This window comes from Benincasa hispida, chromosome 3 (genome assembly GCF_027475165.1).
Source record: "Benincasa hispida cultivar pf3 chromosome 3, pf3_genome.v1.1, whole genome shotgun sequence".
In the NCBI taxonomy this organism is placed as follows: Eukaryota; Viridiplantae; Streptophyta; class Magnoliopsida; order Cucurbitales; family Cucurbitaceae; genus Benincasa; species Benincasa hispida.
The window spans coordinates 18,023,117-18,028,880 of NC_143480.1; the positions used below are offsets into that span (position 1 = coordinate 18,023,117).

General features: G+C 29.9%; 1 long non-coding RNA gene across 1 annotated transcript; it reads left to right on the forward strand.

Moving 5' to 3' along the window:
* The first annotated feature begins 941 nt into the window (after window positions 1-941).
* LOC150037079 (uncharacterized) lies at window positions 942-4,912 on the forward strand. The gene is made up of 4 exons (XR_016528736.1): window positions 942-1,158; window positions 2,106-3,588; window positions 3,791-3,865; window positions 4,337-4,912. It is a non-coding gene; the product is annotated as an uncharacterized LOC150037079 (long non-coding RNA).
* Window positions 4,913-5,764: the final 852 nt, after the last annotated feature.

Sequence of the window (5,764 nt, forward strand, 5' to 3'; positions counted from 1 at the left end):
CTCGAAAAAGAAGTAATGTAGCGGTACAACAATTGGTATCAGAGAGAGATTGCTCTCTTGAAATTTAATTTTCTTGATAAATTTTATTGCTAGAACATTATGACAAACCCAGTTGCAAATGGAATTGTATAAGGCCAATTTACCTCTAGATCTCCTTACTTTAATGGTTCAAATTCTACAAAATGGAAAGCTAGAATGAAAATTTATTTACAATCTATTGACTAATACTTTGTGGTTTTATTGCTAAAGATCCATATGTTCCCATGAAAAAGGTTGATAATATTGATAAGCCTAAATTAGAAGAAGAGTATGATGAAAATGAAATGAAAAAATGTTCTTTTAATGCTAAGGCTATTAATTGTTTGTATTGTGCTTTGAGCAAAGATGAATTTAATAGAATATCTATGTGTTCTTCCGTCAAGAAATTTGGAATACTCTTGAAATTACTCATGAAGAAACAAATCAAGGTAAAGAGTCTAAAATTAGCATGTTTGTTCGTAATTATGAATTATTTTAGATGGATGATAATGAGTCTACAACCGATATGTCTATTAGATTTACTAACATTATCAATGCTTTGGAGGGACTTAGTAAAGTCTATACAACCTCCGAGAATATTATGGAAATTCTTAGGTCTCTACCTAAGACTTCGGAAGCAAAGGTGATGGCAATCTAAGAAGCAAAAGATCTCACCAAATTTCCATTGGAGGAACTCATTGGTTCACTCATGACTCATAGATCACTATGAATGAGCACTTGAAGGATGAGTCCAAAAAAAAGAAGAGTATTGCATTAAAGACCATCTCCTTGGAAGTTGACTCTAAAGATGAGGATGCCCTTGATGAAAATGATGTTGCCTATCTTTCACGCAAGCACAAAAAAAATCATTAAGAGGAAGAACAATTCAAGAAATACCTATCAACCCAAATAGAGACAAAAGATGTGAAAAGCAAAAAGAATGAGGTGATTTGCTATGAATGCAAAAAGCCAAGTCATATAAGAATAGATTATCCACTCTTCAAATCATCTAAAAAATTCAAGAAGAAGACAATGAAGGCTACTTGGGATGATAATAGTGAAAGTGAAAGTGGAAATGATGGTGAAAAAGTGGCACACTTCGGTATTATGGTTGAAAGAGATGATGAACTTGATGATGAGGTAACTCTAGAACCCCCTTCTTATGATGAATTGTTTGAAGCTTTTGAAAGTATGCAAAATGAATTAGAAAAACTTAGTTCAAAATATGTTGCGCTTAAGAAGAAATACAACACTTTGACTAGTGAAAATAAGTCTTTACTTGATGAAATTGTTTGCTTTAAAGAGAATGAGTTGTTGTGCAAATTGATGGAATAATATCTCTTGTGATAAGCATGTTTGTATTTGTAATGAGAAAAATGCATTGCTTGATAAAGTTAGATTTCTTAATCATGATGGTTGTGAAAAGGATAATTTGATTAAATCATTTATAGAAAAAGAATTAAATGTTTTGCAAGAACTTGATAAAACTAAAGAGTCTATTAAAAAGTTGACAATAGGTGCTCAAAGATTGGACAAAATAATTGAAGTAGGCAAGCCCTTTGGTGATAAGAGAGGTTTAGGATATATTGATGAATGTCCTACTCTTTCAAGTTCTAAGACTATATTTGTTAAAGAATCTCCTATTGTGCCTAAGCTTAAATGTGCCTATTGTTGTGTCTAATAATGCTAAATCTAGTTTTGTGTCTATATGTCGTAATTGTGGTGCTGAATGTCATATTAGACCTAAATGCTTTAAATTGAAGTACGCCCACACTACTTCTTCAAGAAGAACTTTTTCTCAAAGAGCAAAATTTTACATTGCTCCAAGAAAGAATTTCTCCAAGAAGAGTAAAGTGCATAAATTTGTTGTTAGAGATAAATCCTTGCATCATTGTTGTTGTTGTTTTTTTTTTTTTTTTTTTTGTGGCAAGTACGGACATAAAGCTTATTCTTGTCATTTGTCTATATCCAATATTTTTAATGCTAATATAAAAATGAAATGGATCCCTAAGTTTGTAAATATTAACCCTCTTGGACCCAAACAAGTATGTGTATCAAAAAATCAAATTTAAACTTTTTATTTGTAGGTTTGTTTGAAATCCTCCAAGAAAAATAAGTGGTACTTGGATAGTGGTTGCTCAAGACAATGATCGGAGACTAATCCAAGTTTATCTCTTTCTTGAAAAGGATGGAGGCATGGTAACCTTTGATGACAACAAGAAAGGTAAAATTATTGGCAAGGGTGATATAGGTAATGTTTGTTCTACTTTGATTGAAAATGTGCTTTTAGTTGATGGTTTGAAGTATGATTTACTTAGTATTAGTCAATTGTGTGATAAAGGATTTTAGAGTTGTGTTTGATAAAAAGAATTCTATAATTGAAAATGCTAGTGATAAAAAGTCTTGTTTGTTGAAAATAGGGATGAAAATGTGTACACCCTTGATTTGAATGATTACACTATTATTGATAAATGTCTTTTCATGTTACACGATGATTCTTTGTTATGGCATAGAAGACTACAACATGCTAGGATGCACTTAATTTCAAATAATTCTAAGAACACTTTAGTTAGAGGTCTTCCCAAATTTAAATTTGAAAATGATAAAGCTTGTGATGCTTGTCAAATGAATAAGCAAACTAAGTCTTCTTTCAAATCTAAAAATGTAATCTCTACTACTAGACCACTATAACTATTATACATGGACTTTTTGGCCCTTCTAGAATTGCTAGCTTTGGAGCGAATTATTATGCATTTGTGATAGTTGATGATTTTTCAAGATTTATTTGGGTTTTGATGATAAAACATAAGAATGATGCTTTAAAATTTTTTATTAGTTTTGCTAAAAGAGTTCAAAATGAATAAGGGTTTTTTATTTATAAAATTATGAGTGATTATGGAGGAGAATTTGATAATGATGCTTTAAAAGTTTTTTGTGAAGAAAATAGTTTTTCTCATAATTTTTCCTCTCCAAGGACTCCTCAACAAGACGATGTGGTTGAAAGAAAAAAATTGTACTTTGCAAGAATTTTCTAGGTCAATGGTTTACCTAAATATTTTTTTATGGAAGTCGTTAATACCCCGTGCTATTTTTTAAATAGAGTTTTAATTAGACTATCTTTAGATAAAACTCCTTATGAGCTTTGGCATGAAAAAATTCCAAATATTGTGTATTTCAAAGTTTTTTGTTGCAAATGTTTTATTTTGAATAACAAAGGAAAGCTTGGAAATTTTGATTCTAAGACAGATGCTGGTATTTTCCTAAGATATTTCTCTACTAGTAAAGCTTATAGAGTTTTTAATAAGAGAACTTTAGTTTTTGAGGAATTTATGCATGTTGTGTTTGATGAATCTTGTAATAATGTTTCTAATAATATTTCTAATGAGTCTATATTTGTAATAATTTTTCTAATGGGTCTACTTGTAAGTGAAAAAGGGAAAAAAATTGTATCAAATATGCAAGAAGTAGGCATCAATGAAAAGAAAGAAGATGATTCTTCGTCCATGCCTAAAGAATAAAGATATGCTCCTTCTCATCCCAATGATTTGATTATTGGTGACTCTGAACAAGGTATGAAAACTCATTTTTCTCTTAATTTATTTAGTACTCTTGCTTTTGTTTCTCTAGTTGAACCTAAAAGTTTTAAAGATGTCGAATGTGATGAGTTTTGGATTTTAGTTATGCAAGAAGAATTAAATCAATTTGAAATGAACAAAGTTTGGGAATTAATCCCTAGACCTTCTAATGCATCTATAATTGGAATTAAATGCAGATAAGATGGATGAAAATGGAAATATCAGCAGAAATAAAGCTAGACTTATAGCTCAAGGTTATTATCAAGAAGAAGGTATCGATTATGAAGAAAATTTTGTACCAGTTGCTAGATTAGCAGCTATTAGAATGTTGCTTGTTTTTGCCTCTTATAAGAATTTTATTTTATATCAAATGGATGTGAAAAATGTCTTTCTAAATGGTTATATTGTGGAGGAAATTTATGCAGAACAACCTCTGGGTTTTGAAAGTTTTGGTTTGCCTAATCATGTTTATAAGTTGAAAAAGGTTCTTTATGGTTTAAACAAGCTCCAAGAGCTTGGTATGATAGGCTCAATAACTTTTTACTTGAGAATGACTTTAAAATAGAAAAAATTGATATTGCTCTCTTTATTAAAGTTAAAGAAAATGATATGCTTTTAGTGCAAATATATGTGAATGATATTATTTTTTGTTCTACTAATCCATCTTTATGTGAAGAATTTTCTAAGTGTATACATAGTGAATTTGAGATGCGTATGATGGGAGAACTTATTTTCTTCCTTAGACTTCAAATCAAACAACTCAAGAATGATATCTTCACAAGCCAAGAAAAGAACACAAGGGATTTGCTCAAGGGGTTCAAATTCAATTAAGGTAAAATTGCAAAAAGTCTTTTGAGCACCACCACCAAGCTTGACAAAGATAAAAATGGTAAATGTGTGGACATAAAGACTTATTGAGGTATGATAGGATCTTTACTTTATTTGACTGCTAGTAGACCCAATATCATGTTTAGTGTATGTCTATGTGCTAGATTTCAATCTTACCCTAAGGAATCATATTTGCATGTCGTTAAAATAATATTTAAATATTTGCTTGGAACTATTGATGTAGGCTTGTGGTATCCTAGAGATATTAAATTTAATTTGGTAGAATATTTCGATGCAAATTTTGCCAGTAGTTTACTTGACCATAAGAGTACTAGTGAGACTTTTCAATTTCTTGGTAGTTCCTTGGTTTACTCAAAAACAAAATTTGGTTGCTTTATCCACCATTGAAGTGGAATATATTGCAGTTGCTAGTTGTTGTGCACAAATTATTTGGATGAAACAAACTCTTTGTGATTTTGGATTAAAATTTGATAATGTACCCATATTTTATGATAATACTAGTGCTATTAAGTTGACTAAATATCCCGTACATCATTCTAGAACTAAGTATATTGATATTATGCATCACTTTATTAGAGAGCATATATAAAATGGTCATATTACTCTTGAGATCGTAAGCTCTAATAATCAATTAGCAACCTTTGAATGAAGAAAGTTGTCACAAAAATAGGCTTAAGCTTGGTATTATTCGTTGTGATGCATCTTGGTTTTATTCTTACTTGATAATATTATGTAATACATATTAATAAGGGAAGAATTTGGAAACGTTATATGTATTCATATTTATAGGGAGAGCACTTATATGTTTATTGTTCTTTTTAATGACTCCAAAGGGGGAGAAGAGAAAAATATGTGTTATGAATGTGTTGCATGATTGTGTCTTTTGAATGTATTATTTAGGGGGGAGAATTAATTAAGGGGATAAGTTAATTACTTTGAATGGATTTTAAGCATGATCTTTATGGTGATATGTATACTTGATATTGAAATTATTTATTGATCAATAGTGTTGTTATGATAATGTGCATTTCAAGTTATTTTTATTCTATGGCTTATCATCATAAAAAAGTGGATATTGTTGGCTTTTTGGCTCTTAATATCAAATTAATTAATTTTAACTAATTAATTAATAAATATTTTGATGATAACAAGCCCGATTTTGTTTATTAATAATTTCATTATTTTGAATAATTCGTAGCATAGAGCTTGGAACAACGATTTCGACGCCTTTTGACTCACTCAAATTGAAGTACAAATGAAGAAAATGTTGGGAATGTCCTAGAACTCGCAGTTCGTGTTAAACATTCTATTTATCAATAATA